At 39.1% G+C, this 14472-nt stretch overlaps 1 pseudogene; it reads left to right on the plus strand.

Annotated features, from left to right (window-relative positions):
- The first annotated feature begins 408 nt into the window (after positions 1-408).
- LOC103559197 (cytokine receptor-like factor 3) lies at positions 409-9523 on the plus strand (annotated as a pseudogene).
- The last annotated feature ends 4949 nt before the right edge of the window (positions 9524-14472 follow it).

The following is a 14472-nucleotide window of genomic DNA, read 5'->3' on the forward strand; positions in this document are numbered from 1 at the left end:
AGAACCTCACAAGTTTATTTCAAAAGTCATGTGAAACTTTGTATGTGAATTACTAAATAAAACTGCAAGGCACTAGATCAATACCAGCCAGGATTATTACAATTACTATTGCTATAAGAATTATTCTTATTATGAAAGCATGTGGTTGGCTATCTAATGTGATGTAAGGCTCCACTGTAATTAGTTACGTGATGTGACATAAGGGACTCCATGCTGGAGCAGCTTCACTGGGAGTCATTGGAAAGAGAAACAGTTTGGGGAGGGCAGTGAGCTGCGCACTGGTTGTCTCGCAGAAAAGGACCTCAAAAGACAAGAAGGAGTGTAAACTGCACGCTTTGTCAAGCTTCTAGGTGTAATTCGTTCCTGAGACTGGAAGCTGCCATCCTTCTAACAAACTGACTGATCAACATGAGTTCTAAAGGGGCTGCTGTCTTGCACTTTCCCCAGCAGGCAGCAGGCTCCAATGGGGTCCTGTCATCCCCAGGCCACACTCCACAAGTTAATGCTCCCAGAGTAATCACCCCTGCAACTATGACCTCTGGTGGAACATGTGTTGTTTGTCTTATTGAGAAACGATCTCCTTCCGTAGTGAGCTCTCGTGGACAAAAACGAATGTTAGTCTGCTGAGCATACTAATGCCACTTGGTTTTCCATCTGTGTTTATTCTAGAGGACACTCTGATGGAGGTTCGGAATTCACACAGAGAAACTCACCTGCTTTCTGACTCTTAGAATTGCCACCACAGTAGTCACACTCAGATTTCCATCAGCAAATGTGTACAAGGCTGATGGTAGGGAGACAACGAAGAAATCTTTCCTGGAGACCGTTCCTGCCTGACACTGAGAAAAGGAATGTCTGACTTGCAAACTAGATGCAGAAGACCAAGGTGGACCATCTGGTCCTAAAATGAACTGATGAAGTTGCTTTTGACTTTTCAATCAATCTTTGAGCCCATGGTTTAATCCATGAATGGAACTAGAGAAATGCCACCCATACTTTTTTTTCATTTATTTTAAGATTGGCACCTTAGCTAACATCTGTTGCCAATCTTCTTTTCTTCTTCTCTTCCTTCTTCTTCTCCTTTCCCTCTTTTTCTCCTCCTCTTTCTCCTCCTCCTCCTTCCTCCTCCTCCTCCTCCTCCCCTTCTTCTTCCTCTTCTTCTTCTCCCCAATGCCCCCAGTACATAGTTGTATATTCTATCTGTGAATGCCTCTGGTTGTGCTATGTGGGACGCCACCTCAGCATGGCCTGATGACTGGTGCCGTGTGCGTGCCCAGGATCCGAACCAGCAAAACTCTGTGCCACCTAAGCAGAGTGCACGAACTTTACCACTCAGCCATGGGGCTGACCCAAGCCACCCATCTCAACTGAGTGCCCAGAGTGAGCAATGCCTCCGTCCTTTAGATACTGAGAAGCTGGGCCATGAGGAAGGGTCTCTTAGGACAGCTGCACTCGATGCTTCTTCTCCCACCCCTCACATGGCCACTCATAACTCTCAAGAAAATGCACAATTTGGGGGGGGGGGCAGTTTTCGGGAGGAAGCTCTTTTTTCTCTTAAACAAGCTATGGGTCATGCAGTAATGAGATGTTTTACACCATAACAAACCTGCAATGAGCCAGCATCTCTTATGTCTCAGGGCCTTAATGACTGCTGCAGACACAGGAGTGAATAATCTTCTCTGCTCTAACAGAATTCACTTTCAATACTATAATGTGCTAAGTACTTCAATAGGAGTGTGCACAGACTCCTACTGGGGCACTGAGGAGGAGGTGATTAATTTTTGCACGGGGAATCATGAAGAACTTCACAGGTAGATGACGTTTGAGCTGCATTTAGAAAGATAAATGGAGTTTTCCAGTTGGGGAAGGGAGGAATGATGGCATATGGATTTATATATTGAAATATATGGTGCTCTGGGATATTTTGGGGACCATAAGAAGTAAAACATGTCACCAGTAGGGACATTTGTTTTGTGTGTATGTCAGGGCAGGGGGGATGGCCAGAGAGGTTGCAGACCGGGTAAAGTTTTGAAAGCCTTATAATACTCTTCATACTGTTATCCTGTGCACACAAGGAGACAATAAAAGCTTTGCTTAAGAATTAGATAAAAGGAATTGGCATTTGGACATTTCAGCATTAAAAATGACAAGATTATGTGAATGTGGAAAGGCCTGGGTAGACGTGTGAAACAAGGGTGATTGGACTTGCAAGCTTAGAGGTTGATGGATGGCTATACCATCCATAAAGAAATGAAGCCAGCAAGACAACATTTGGATTTTGAAGCAGACAATAAGGAATTCGAGCTTGGACATACTTTTATTGATTTGTTTTCAGGTTGCAGGCAGAGCTAACGCCAAGAGCTAATGCATTTGTGAGTGCACATGACCTGTACAGAGAATTGGGGGGTTTCTGTGGTGCTTAGATTGTGAGTAAAAGTGGTGGGTGGCATGACTTGAATGGTTGTTTGGGGCTAAATCCTGAGAGGGCTTTAAAGACGAGCCTTCTGTCCATTAGAAAACAGAGTCAGCTGAATCTTGAATAATTAGTATGGTAGCAGGAGAAACAGATATGAGTCATTTCATTTTTTTAAATGACAGGAATGCGAAGAGGAAGAATGAGTCAAAGGTGACTCCAAGTCTTCAAATACCGCTAAAGGATTTGGCTAGGATTCATTTTGTTGAATGGTATTAAGTACAATTGCGTGAATGTAACCATTACAGATTACAGCAGCGCGTGACTCGTTAGCGGGTCAGACTTCCAGCAAAGCCATGCATCTGGAACCCGTGCAATCAGCATAAAGGAAAAGCTTGGCTGAACCACCAGCTGTCATAAAGTCATCTCATTTTATTCAGTTGCCTAGATAAAGATGAAGCAAACTAAACAAGGGCTCGCTGACAGATGACAAAAGGAACACTGGCCATCAAAGGCACAATAGAGAAAAAAATATAAAAGGCAGAGAGGACATTTGGCACAGAGGTAAATTGGTGGTGGTGGCCCTATAAATTGTTCTTGTTTAAACTGGTGATTTTGACTCATCCGAACAGTGTTTAAATGTATAGAAATAGGCATAACAAACTTTGGAATAGAATTTATAAAAATTGTTAAAATTTTTTAAATGCTAAAATTTTCATCACCTAAAACATTTTATGTATGTAAGTAATCTCCTTGCCAAATGATATTGGACAAATAGCAAACAATGAACTAGTAAGCAGGATTAATATGTGGAGAAATAGAAAGAGCAGCTATAACTTCTTTTCTTCCTTCGCTACTCATTCAACTAAATGGTGTCTGTTTAAAATTTTCCTCCACAGCTTCAACTTGTATTGCTATTTTGATACTGGAATTCTATAATAATAAATAAAATCAATTATATCAGGGATTCATTTGGGACTTAACCATTTATACAATCCCATGTTCTACTGAGTTTCACCTACTGAAATAGAAATTATGTCAAAACACACACAAGATATGAAACAATGAAAATGAACCTCTCACTCCAGGATGTAAATACTAATGTGGATGTTTGAAGCTGTTTGTTGACATTTTTTTTCATATTGAAGCAACACAATGCTTACATCACAGCCATAGTCTCTTATAGTTATTGTTATCATTATTTTAAATGCCAAGCACCAGTGGTCTCTTTAATTGCTTCAATGTTATTACCCATATTAATTACTTATTTACCATATAGAGTTTTAGACATCCAGATTAAATTTTGGAAGACTGGTAGCAGAATAAGTCTTTGGCTTTCAAATTATTTAGTAAAAACTGAAGCACATAATGTTTTCTGTAGTAAGATAGTTAGAAGTATGCACTTTTTGAGTAGGGAGTCATTCATGGAATATGGGATTAAGTGCACTAGAAAAGCTGTCCCTACCCCAAACCTAGATTCCGGGCAGGGCTTTATTTCTGACAGGATGTTTCCTTCCAGAGCCAGTGTGAAGGGCCAGCTCTTAAAATGGGTTCAAGCCAAAATTCCCAAGGGCAGCTGAAGTCAAGAGACTGAGCAGTTGCCCCCCAAGGCAGGACAAGGGTTGTGAAAGGAAGTCCAAATCTAGAATTAGAAGGGGATGGAAATTGAACCATCCATTGTCCACAGACAATAAACACTGGTTAGCGTTTTGTTTTCTGTTACATGGCAAATCTATCCGACTGTGTTGGGATATTAAGTCATTACGATAAATTCACAAAGTCAGTGTTGCAGTAGGAACTGGATGTTAGCTCAGATGAGATTCTTCTGAGGGCTTTCCAGGAAAACATTATGACGGATTGCAAATGCTACAAGTTTTCTGATCTTTTCAAAATCATTCTAACTTTCAAAAACCTCATCTTCCTCACCTGCGAAACGGAAATAATAAAAACGACAGCACAATGGTGTTTTGAAAATTGAATAGATAATAAAGATTTATGGTAGTTGACACAAAGGAGGTGACATATGATGTTAATCTGTCACCCCTCCCCTTAAGATGGAAGTGTTGCTCAGGTCTTAAAGTCTATTGGAAGGCATATGGGTAGTCTTAGAACTTCCAACCTTTTGTTTTCACGTCAAATCTCAGTTACATGTTAGAAGATGAGGGGAAGGAATTCCTTGGCAAACTCTTTTCCTCAGTGTTGAATTCCTTGGCATCTGTGGATTTCTACCTTCAAAAGACACCTGTTCTTGGTGGCAATAGAATACCTGTTCTTTGCCCAAATCGTAGAATGTACCAGACATGAAGGAAGATATCCTTAGAAAGACAAATGGAGGAGTTTCACAGAGTCTCTGTTTGCATGGCATCCTGACTGCTCCTGTGGCTCACGGGAGATGAGAGCAGAGGTTAAGACCTAAGGGTCCTTAAGAGCGTTCTCTAAGTTTGTAGTAAAGGCAGAAATTTCACTCCCTATGTAATAGGTATGGTTACCAGAAAATGGCTAGTTAGTGACACAGCAGTCTATCAAACTTTCTTAAATGTCTTTCACAGGAGAAACTTAGAGAGGAAACAGGAGCAAACTTCATTTGCTTCCCAGAGTGTGGTAAGTGGAGATGTTTTAGACTATTCTTTCTCAAAGAGGAAGGGGGTGGAGTGGAGAAGAGAGAAAATCTATCAGACAAGAGAACACTCATTCAACTCTTCTTGCTAAAAATCTAGATTATAGCCCAGATTGCCAAAGACTCATTCTTCTAATATTTAGCTGCTTCTTGATGTTTGTGGAAGAGCACTGAAGCCCAGTGCCTAAATTAGGAAGTCCACAGCCATTAGCAGGTTGTCTGTGGTTGAAGCCACCTTTTCCACACCTTAGGGTCAGGGAGTTTTCCGCTCCAGACTGAAGAAGAGAGGAATCTCCATGCGGAAGAACATATAGGAGCTCACAGGGATGGTTCAGCCTAAAGTTATAGGACCTGAATCCTGAAGGTATAGATCGCATCGTCCTGCCTCTGGGGTTCTTCTGACTGTGTCATACAACTTCTCTGTGGGCCCCCACTGTGCCAGGTGAGTGTATTTTGCTTTGCAGAAGAGTTTTTCTTTTTAATGCTGTTTCCTAAATGAGAACGGTTGCTATACTCTCGAACAAGTCATAAAGCTTCAAACTCTGTGGGCTGTGATTCATTGACCTTGAAGCTATAAGGCAGAAATTCTATGTACAACATAGGACTTTTCAGGTAAGATCGTATTTCAGTGGCCCATGTGACGGTCTACTTACTTTTCCTAGACAAACTAAGGACTAGTCTACCATTTTGCACCTGGCTTCCACTCAGAAAAAAGAGAAGTTTCTTTTTCAAAGGCCATCCCAGGTCTGTTACCAGCATCTTGCCTGACACAGATCTTTGGATGGTTAATGGGCAATCTCTCTTCTAGTTTATGTTGCATATATTTTATAGATATAGTCAGTTAAGTTTTGAAAAAGTGAAGCATAATTAAGTTCCCTAAGTACTTTGTTTTATCCATTTTAGCATTTTTAATTTTATATAGGGAACACGATTTACACACACTGTGTTCTCAGTGCCTAGCACTGTGCCTGGTCTACTGAACGTATTTAATAAATTTGTGGTAAAAAGGAAAAGGAGGAGAATATAAGAAAAAATGGATTAATACAAGAGGATAGGATGCACTAATTATCACATATGTCTTGCTTTTCCTCCATTGTTTACGTCTGTGAATCCTGGAGGGCCTTTAGCAGTTTTGTGCTGGTGACTGTCTCTTGACCCAACCTTCCTTTAGGACGAGCTTTGGGTGACACTCTAGTGCTCACACAGTGAGCCCGTCCTTCTCTCTCTATTGAGTTGAAGAGGATACACTTCCCTAGCCACTCAGTTTTCAACTGACTCTGAGGTCATCCTCCTCCTCGTCATCATTAATTAATAATATGTTATTTCTACTGTCTGGAAATTTACAAAAGACTGTAATGATGCCTGTGCATGAATTTGGGAACTAACAGGCCTGGATTCTAATCATTTTCCATTTCTTATCATTGTGGGCTCAGGGAGATGTTATTTAATACGAGTAACACTTTCTTCATCTCCAAGTTGGGTGTATGGAATTATTTCTCTATTCATTTATTAACAACATGTTTAAATGCACACCTCTCATGTGGGAGACATTATTCTAGGCCTGGACCCTTGCCCATCTGGAGCTGGCATTCTATTGAAGGAGAACAGGCAATGAAAAATAAGTACGTCCTAGAGTTACATGAAAACGTACGTGCAGGGGGAAAAGCCAGAGCAGAGGGGAGATTGGAGGGGCGGAGTGTTGGCCACGTTAAATAGAACAGTGAAGGAAATCCTTTTGGAGAACTTAACTTCTCTGCAAAGACTTGAAGAACCTGTGGGGATAAAACCTCTGGGTCTGTGGGAAGGACCCTGCCGTCGGGGGGACAGCAATCCTTTTGTTTCCTTTGATAAACAGCAAAGAGGTCAGGGTCACCAGGGAGAGGTAACATGGCCCAAAAAGGGAGAGTGGAGGGAATATCCTGATAAACCTTCAAGCTGCAGTAAGAAGTCCGCTTTTATTCTGAGCGCAAGGAGAGCGCGCGAGGGTTTGCATGAAGGCTGCGCTGAAGCATCCTTCGCGTTTGAAAAGGCTGTGCTCGCACATGTTACGCATTTGCTTGTGCCACCGGCGTCCAGTTGTTTTCTTTTTCTTTTTTGTAACCCTGCTGGACTACAAAATCTGGAATTCTGGAAGCCACAGAGACACATTTTAACACATTGTACAGACAGTATCCCCTCCACCTTTCAAATGACCCAGCACGTGGTACTGTGCACCACAGCCATTGCCTTTCAAAAGCTCTGGATGGTCAATAAACGTCTGTCAGATAAATGCATAAATAATCATGTTAAAATATCGTTCATAATTTCCCGAGGTGAGAACTGGAATTGCTGAGCACCACAAAGAGAATAAACTCTGTGTGTGTATATGTGTGCAAGAATGTTTATTTCATTCTCACATCAAATAGCAATGCTGTTCTACTTTCCCCCATTTTATAGATAGAGAAACTAAAGACCAGACATTTTGATCTAGTGAGAGGTGGAAGCAGTTGAACCGGGTTTAACTCAGGTCCTCTGTCTGAAAAGCACAGACCTGTTGAACCACCCCTCCCTGACTTCACAGAGAAGCCCTCTTGTTTGTTTCTCTTGATTCTGACTTCCGTCTTAAAGTGTATTTTGCAGAATTCGGATTCCCAGTTAACACCCTCAGTTCTTTTCCATGTGAGAGTAGCTAACTCTCTCCTAACACAGGCACCCACTTGGCGCCATATCTTTCTATATTTCTTTTTACACAGTACTTGGCACAGGATATTTCACATAATAGATACCTGCTTAACTTGTTGATTAGTTTCAACCCAATTTTAAGCCATTCTTTAGAAATGCAGAAGATTTTCCTCAATAGGTATTTAACTTTCTTCCTTTGTACGCTGACCCATCTCTACAACGGCATTCCAAGCATCACTGCTGAGAAGGAGCAGGTGCCTGCCTCAAAGAGTTCTGCTTTTATTCTGTCAAGAGGGTACTCAGTTTATCAGACCACAAATAATGGGCAGAAACTGACCGAAAACAGAGATTCAATATTGCTTTAATTAGGCTGTGCTACTTGAGGATTCTCTTCAAAACAATAGTCTTAAAACTGTTATCAACATATTTAACAAAAGGGCATATTGGTAATACCTACCATCAGACCTGGCAATTAAATGAGCCAATGTATGTGTTTAGAAATATAAGTGGAGTTTGCCACACTTGGGACTGTGGGTGGCGGTTCTGCCGCAGAAGGCCCCTGAGAACCTGGAGGGAGCACAGAGCTGCCCGCCCAGCTGGGCCAGGGGCTGCAGGGGCTGCGAGAGGTGCAGAGATCAAGGAGAGCACATCATGTGAGACATTACAAAAAAATCACAAGAGGCTTTAGAGTAAAATTCTACTTTACAAAATGATCTATTGCCTTCTTAATATAATCATCCTAATTAATGCTATGGAATGAATGAAGATAAATGAGTCATTAATATCTAGAAAGATATTAGTGGTAGGCAATGACCATTTTAAAAGCAGAAAGAGAGGGCCAATAGGTTAAATGCATTACCAGGAGCAGTGGAATGGTTTGCTTGTCCTCGTAGCATTTCTAAATGCAAAATGTTAGTAATGGTTCAGTTTTTCTCTACAGCTTGCTATATAATAAAAAAGTAGCTGGCATGAATAACCAAAAAGAAAAAAAAAGACAGAAAGTGCAGCGCAGAGAAGGGATATCCTCAAAAAGCATTTTAATGGCTCAAAGGGAACCATTGGGAAGCTCCTGAATGAGGACTTGTGACCCACTCAGTGGTGGACACCATTGAACAGGACACCACTGAGGCTTAGATGACCACCAGAAGCTCACAGAGCATGGAGCTGGAGCAGGGGATTCTGTCCCAAAGGTGAGATCACCTTTCTTGGTGGCATGGAACAGATCGAGAAAATGTGAGGCTTTACTAAAAGACCTCACACATTCAATTGGACAGCTTACCAGAAGTGCTTCCCTGGTTGATGATGACTCAGTTCTTAACATAGCAAAAGACCACATTTTTTAATCATGGAACTGTAGCATCTCACTGACTAGTATAGATAGAGGAACTAATAGAGAAACCTGGAGGCAGCCTAGTATAATGGAAGAAGGTGTATGATGACTTTAGAGCCCGTGATTTCAGGCTGCAGTTCTATAAATGTACTTCAAACCATTTGGAGGATGTATATGTAGGCTCTGAAACTGAACGCATAGTACTACACATAGACCCCAATGTCGATTTTCAGCTCAGAGTCCATGCCTGAGGATATCACCAACAAGAGCAGAGTCCTTGGAGCATCCTCAATAGATCATTTCCCATTGGTGCCTCGTAAGTGGGCGGCTGACTCTGAGGAGTACAATCTGAGCAGTAAAAGAAATGTAGTACCCAAGAATGATTCTGAATTCTCAGGCACACTGCAGTGCGTCAATTTATTTCTGTGGGCACCTGTTAACATTCAGAGTTGAACCTGTAGGACAACGAATGACAAAGATTCTCTGCTTGACACAACACTAGCCAGGGTTGTCTGAGCCCTCTTCTCAATCAGTAAACTGATATACTCCCACTGGCAATATCTGGGACAATTTGAGCATAAAAATAAAAACTCTTGTTAATGGATTATAACCCACTGGATAAAACAGGAAAACCCAAGTCCTTATTGATATAAATAAATAAATGAGGAGCTTAAACCTTTGTTGAGAAAAGGAATAAAGTACCACCCCACAAAATACTTGTTAATTACAAAATGTGAAAGAGTAAGTTAAAAATAGAGAAGCCTGAGAGACGCCACCTTCAGCAAGTGGTCAAAGTTAACATCGTGAGCAATGGGACATCACATGCTGCCATTTAGGATGCTGTAAGCACTCAGAGTCACTTCTGTGGGTTTTCCTGCCAAAGATGCCTGGCCTGGATGTAATCTTGAGCAATCATCAGACAGTTACAAATCGAGGGCCATTCTACAAAATGATGAGTCCATAGTCTTTAAAAGTGTCAAGTTGATGAAAATCAAGAAAAGCCTGAGGAGCTGTTTCAGGTTGTAGGAAATGAAAGAGAGACTGCAACTAACAGCAAGGTGCAACTCTGAAATAGATCCTTTTCTACAAAGGACATCTGTGACAAGTGGGGAAGCTTCATGGGCTTTGCAAATTTCCTGATTTTGATGGTTGTGTCATGGTTATGTAGGAGAATATGTTGTTTGTACAAAAAATACACTCATGTACCCAGGAGCAATGAAGCATCACATTGACAATTTATCCACAAATAATTGTTTAAAAGTTATTTGTACTTGTAATTTTTCTTTAAGTTTGAAAGTGATTCAAAATTAGCAGATCAATGCATGGAGATGAAAAGATCTCTTGGCTTTGGTTTGACTGAGCCCAATGGAAACTCTATTTCTGTTTTAATTGATCTAATTCAAGTATATAAACTTTAAGTTTACAAAATTGCCTTTCAAATATTTCTGACGTTGTGTTCTCTTGAAATCTTGTCACCATTGATAACTATTTATATATGATTAAAATTATATTTCCCCACTGTGTTTATAAAATTTTCTAGCATATACCTATGTAAACAGCATAACTTAGCATAAATTCAGCTTCAGGCAACAAAAATCCAAGTCAATTGGTTAAACATTGACTTTTAGTCTCTCCTATAACAAGAAATCCAAAGGCAAGGGAGTTTGAGTTGGTTAAATCAGTGGTGCTTCAGTGTAAACAGGGATCCAGAATTTTTTCTTCTTTCCACTGAACCCTCTTCAGTGTGTTGACCTTTGTCCACAGCTTTGTTCTCTGACAGCTGACACAGTTCCAAGCATCTCCTCATCATACAGCCATATGTATTCACCAAAGGAAAATTTCCTTCACTTGATTCATTACAAGAGTGAAGTAACCTTTTCTCAGAAGTGACCCCAAGAATTGTTTCATCATGCATGAGAATTCTCATAAACTTTTGCTTCAACCAAGCATTGGCAAGGAGGAACCACCAAAATTGGTTTAAAACAATCAAAATTGGCACTCTAAGACAGGTGGTGGTGTGCGTGTGGGGGGGGGGGGGATGTTTCTTTCCCTGATTTCATGACATACTAAAGACGGATCTGGCTAAAAATAATTTGAGGCTCTTCTAGAAAAAAATAACAGAATGGCAGCAAAGTGTTTGAATAGGTAATCAAAATTTTTGCAACAATGAGTAAAATAGCTTGTAAACAGGAGGAAAAACATGTACCAGAAGAGGAAATGAATCTGAGCTGGCCGTGGATAAGCTCTACTACCACCCTTTTAGCCAAGAAATTTGTCTTCTTTGTCATGACAGGCACCCTTTCTATTATGATTTCAATAGATACACACACATTTTTGCATCACCTTTGCAGAAAAAGCACATATCTTTCAAGAATTATCACCCCTGTCCTCTATCTCCTGCTATTTTCCTCCCAATGCGAATATATGATCACAGTAAACGCTTCAGAAACATGGGACATTAGTTAGAGTTTCAAAGCATTTCACCTGCAAAGCTACACATGAAGTGTACTTGTATTAATGAGAAATGTGTTTCTGAAGAGAGGAGAGAGCAAAGAAATTTAAAAATGTACTTTTTATCAAATGCCAACAGTATATCAGACATCTCGCTATGTGGGACTATGAGTTTGGGGACATTTACACTTTCTGAAAGCATTTTGTAAGTAAGCAAGGGCTATATCTTTTGTCAGACTACAAGTATAAACTAGTGTATATGTATTTTATGGTGAATGTATTCAGAAGATCACCTAAGCATTTGCTCCTGTTCACATCAGAGGTGACTAATTGGAAAATACAATAATTTTTAAAATAAAAATTTTATTCCCCTCCTATGAATAACTGACTCTCTATACATCTTGCATTACCAACTGGATTTTGTATATTTGTCAGTTAAGATATAATTTAATCTAATAAGTAGTGATGAATCCCAGAACACCATCCAAATAACTGAAAGATAAATGTAGTTGTTATCCTTTTTGTGGATTTTAGAAGTAGATAATTATTTATTTAATTTGCAATATATTTAATCTAGGTTCATATTATCCCATAATATACAAACTGCTTCTATTTCTAATAGAATGTATCAAAACTATATATATACATATATAAATAGGATATGAGGCAGCACCCAATAGTAAATCTAAATGATATTTGCATAGCCCTTGTTTACTTACAAAATGCTTTTAGCAGGGATTTTTCTTTTCAACTTCAAAGTAGCCCGGTGAATCAGTTATTATTTGCCCTAATTAAAAAATATGAAACTCAGAGCATATATGATTTGGCTGAAGATTATTGGTTATAATAAAGTGAAGTTTCAAAATTCAGGTCCATAATTCTTATATATACGAATTCTTAATATATATGATTCTTATAAATAAATGTATATAAAAGGTCTAGTAATATTACAACAAAAATCAACATAAAAAAGTTCTTGCGTATTCTAAAATATTACGGCTATAGCACTAACTTACATATAAACAGTTTCAGTGATAATATAGGTATTAAACCAAATGATATGTTTTCTGGTATCATACAAAAAATCGAACTATCACAAATAAGCCAATTAAGTTGGTAGTGAGACTAAGCCCGTTTCAGTCCAAGAGTATGCATCTTTGTACAGAAACATATAAATTAAGGTCAAATGTGTCACTTTTTTTCTTGGTTTCATTGTGCACCAAATATTTAGATTCACTGAGTAAATATGGCTAAAGGAACATCAAAGATATTTTCAACACGACAGAATTGGAGAAATTTAAATTGGATCCAACTGACTTTATAGCCTTGTCAAGTAGAACAGAATTTTAATGTTTCTTTTCTGCTCCATATTAGTGAGGAATCTGTCTGATCAGTAAAAAATAAAATCCCACAGCTATTATATCAAAGTAATTAGAACCTCAGTGATGGGTGGAAGTGGAATCAGATGTCTTTTCTGAAAGCTATTAAGTGGCGAAAGCGTGTTTTTTAAATCTGGTGCATGGGTTTGTAAACTTATTAAAAGAAATGTTTATTCTTATAATGAAGTCTGTCAAGTCATATTTATTAGGGCTTGATATAAGATAATCATATTACTTTCAAAGGAATTTGACATTAAACTTAAAAAGAAGAGGGCAATGGACATGATTAATGATGATGAAAATTACGAAGTTATGGAAGAGATCGCCTCCTAGAATGACCCACAGACATGAGCTCTTTCACTACTGTTACAACCTTCACATGAATCAGCCTTGATTGTGTACATAATTTAGCCTGATGGTAATGCTGCAGTGTAATGACATAGTTCACTGATGGGTACACTGTTGGAATATTCTAGACTTATCACTTAATACTTGGAAGAAACTTTTTTTTTCTTCAAATTTTCAAGTTGTGTGTGGACAAGTATAAAGAGTTGTGAGTAATGTGAGAAATTCCATGTCAAATCAGATTTTTCCATTGATTCCAATTAAATTACAGAAACATCTTCCCAGGTTGAGAATTGTCACCTTCAGTACATTATAGGAATGGCACTAACATTCATAACAAACAATTCTGCATCAGCATCGTGGGTAGTAGAGTCTTTTTAAAATGTTCTGCCGCCCTCTGAAAGTAGCAGCAGAGAGCAACAAAAGATAAATCTTTGCATATGTTAAAGTGGACAAGAAAAAGTTTTTACAGAGTTAACTCCTGTTTCATTTAAAATGACTCCTCTGCTGTCTGCATGACTTTCAGAGATTTTTGGCTTACGCATGTCTAGGCTCCCATTCATTGGCTGCATCATTTCTGCTTTTACAGGTGTTTGGCTGAGCTCAACAGCTCAAAGCAGCACAGGGATATTTGGGTGCATTGAAACATCCCGTCATTAGCACCAAAGACCTCTCTGTGGAGAGTCCAGGGTCATCACCTCGTAAAAACGCAAACCAAGTTTACAAATTCCCTCATCAATCCTTTTTAGGGTCTAGGTAAGTTTTATTCGAGAAGCATTAAGCAACTTTCAGATAAACATCTAGTGGTGCTAATGAACCCCACAGGGGATCTTTGAAGGCCACTCAATTTTTGTAGTTCCTTTGAAATTTTGCTTTAGCCTGAGGCAAACAGGATGGAAAAAACATACCTTAACTGATTAAATGTTTTACAACAAAAGGATCTTAAGGGAATTTGTTCCCACAGAGATTGGCCATATAAATATAAATTTATATGTGTGTGTGTAAACGTATATATATAAGTATATATAATGGAGGTATAATTTTTCGTAAGCTTGGAATTTTCTTAAATATTTCAAGTTGCACCCAAATGAACAAGCTTTTGACCCTCCACTTGAGCTTTGTGTGTCTTCCTTACATCAAATGCTAGATTCTAAAATAGTATTTCCTGCTGGAACTATGAGAAGCAACTAAAATGTTATCATTTGTACAAAGAAATAACATTCTCAACAAATGTTACAATATGAAATCATACATAATGTTCTATAACAAAGAGTTT

Source organism: Equus przewalskii, chromosome 14 (assembly GCF_037783145.1).
Source record: "Equus przewalskii isolate Varuska chromosome 14, EquPr2, whole genome shotgun sequence".
NCBI classification, from domain to species: Eukaryota; Metazoa; Chordata; class Mammalia; order Perissodactyla; family Equidae; genus Equus; species Equus przewalskii.